Source organism: Triticum dicoccoides, chromosome 4A (assembly GCF_002162155.2).
Source record: "Triticum dicoccoides isolate Atlit2015 ecotype Zavitan chromosome 4A, WEW_v2.0, whole genome shotgun sequence".
In the NCBI taxonomy this organism is placed as follows: domain Eukaryota; kingdom Viridiplantae; phylum Streptophyta; class Magnoliopsida; order Poales; family Poaceae; genus Triticum; species Triticum dicoccoides.
This window is the reverse complement of record NC_041386.1, coordinates 715739116-715741781: the sequence shown is the minus strand read 5'-3', so window position 1 is coordinate 715741781 and position 2666 is coordinate 715739116.

Below are 2666 nucleotides of genomic sequence, written 5' to 3'. Positions count from 1 at the left end.
GACATTAGAAGAATGACCGTATTGAGTTGTTCCAACTTGTTTGTTATACTTCGAGATACTATCGTATCGTCACAAATCTATTGTTATAACACAGACAGTTAACGTACAAGTAGATAAAGGGGCTTTTGTCCCGGTTGGTAAGGCCCTTTAGTCCCGGTTTTTGAACCGGGACTAAGGTCGCGGCCACGTGGAGCTCCACCTTTAGTCCCGGTTGGTAACACCAACCGGGACTAAAGGAAATTTTACGATTTTTTTTTTTGAAATTTTTTTATTTTCAAATTTCTGAATTATTTTAACCTCTAATCTCTAATCACCACCCCTCATCACTGCTCAATTTATTCTCTAATCTCTAATCACCCCTCATCATTCCAAATCATCTAACTTCCCGAACGGTCACCCATCCTCCCACTCCCCCAGCCTGAGCACGCTTAACTTCCGGGTTCTATTCTCCCTCGTTTCCAAGTCTGCACTTGTTGTTTTCCTCACAAAAGTAAGATGTCAATCCTATTAACCTTCAGGAATTTTCCTTGAGCATGAAGTGACACATTTCACTGTTTGAGTTTGAAACTATTGTTTTAAAAAACAATAATTATTTTGTAACACTAATATTTCTTGAATAATTAGTTTGACCATTGTTTGACCATTGTTTGACCACAGTTTGACCATTGTTTGACCACAGTTTGACCAGATTTGACCAAAATTCAAAATAACTGAAATAATTATTTAGTAACACTAATATTGTAGAATAATTAGTTTGATCATTGTTTGACCACAGTTTGAAAAAAATTCAATTTTTTCCACTCTAGATCTTAAAAGCCCTGTAACTTTTTTTCTGTTAGGTTTTTGGGGATTTTGAAAATGTTTAACTTTTCGAGTAGATGATTTTTCATATAAAAAAATTTCATCCGAGTTAGTATGCAAAAGTTATGCCCATTTTTACAAATTCTCGAGAGATTTTGCAAATAAAGTCGAAGTTCATATTTGCAAATTTTCCCAACAACTAGACCACATATCACATGGGAAACTTATTTTCTTTTATTTTTTTGACATTTTCATCATTTTCTTTTATTTTTTTAAACTGAAAAGGCGAACCACAGGGGGGGGTAGAGTTTGAAAATGGGACCTTTAGTACCGGTTCGTGCCATGAACCGGTACTAATGCCTCAAACCCCATTAGTAACGATTCGTGCCACGAACCGGGACTAAAGGTCTAACCCTTTAGTCCCGGTTGGTGCCACGAACCGGGACTAATGGGCATCGCACCCTTTAGTCCTGGTTCGCGGCACCAACCGGGACTAAAAGGTCCAGACGAACCGGGACAAATGGCCCATGTGGCCCTTGGGCGCACGAACCGGGACTAATGCCCCCATTAGTCCCGGTTCTAGACTGAACCGGGACTAATGGGCTAACCCGGGGTGGACCAAAGCCCTCTTTTCTACTAGTGGTATGCTTTAGTTTCTTAGACCATGAGAGGATCGTAGCCACTTCTTACTGGATGATTAACTTTGGGGATGCTCAAATGCCATATATTAAACGGTGATCATCAGGACAACTTACATGTTCGTCGGAAAGTTTGACAAGGGGTTGGATAGCTCAAGAGTGGGATTTGCTCCTCCAACGATGAAGAGATATTCTTAGGGTCTCTCAGTGCGATGGCATGCATCATCATCTGGCCAAACACAGGTGACTGGGTCATAGGGATGCCAGAACATGTCAACGAGAAAGACGAACAAAATTGGTAATGAGCAGACTAGTATCGTGAGCATGAGATTGACTCAAGAGGATACTGATACATCTCACCCTGGATTTTGTAAAGTATCGCGAAGCAAAGGGATAGCTTATGATAAACAAAGGTTTACTCGAATATCATTCGTTTTTTCACGGGGATGAATATGGATGTCCACGGTTCCACTATTGATCATTGAGCGAAAGGGAGTGTCGGTCATATCTATATTTTAACGAACCTACAGGGCCTCACGCTTAAGGAATAACGACATGTTGAGTGTTATTGGAGCGAGAGTTATGAGAAAATATTATTGAAATAGTTTTGGGAATAAAAACCGGAAGTGTTTCGAGGTAACCGGAAGAGTTTCAGGGAATACCTGGTAACACCGGCAAATGATATATTGGCAAAAATTGTTTCCAAGGCCTAATATAAATAATAGAGGACTTATATAATGATCTAGGAGTCCCTAGAATTTATCTACGGTCAATGGGCTAAAAACATATATCAATTGGCATATTCGTGGAGAGCTAATGGGCCTAGAAGGCCCATGTAGGGTTGGCGCACCCTTTAAGCTTATTGGACAAGTTATGGGGGCGCATGGGAGTTGGAGGAGGACTCCTCCACACTGGACACAACCCAAGGGAGGGTTTTCCTCCTCCAATTCAGCCTAGCCCCTCCCTCCACCTCTCTCTCTCTCTCTCTCTCCCTCCCCTCTCTCTCCCTCCTCTCTCTCTCTCTCTATATATATATATAGGGTGGATAAATTATGATAACACCCTCTAGAGTCTTATTCTGCACACCAAACATCTTATTCTGCTAATACCTAGTAGCACCTAACACCGAAACAACAAAAAACGCCACCGCCCAACCCACCCCCTCTGTCTTCCCTCACCCACCCACTCCCGACCAGTCAACCGTTCCCACCACCCGTACACTCCTCC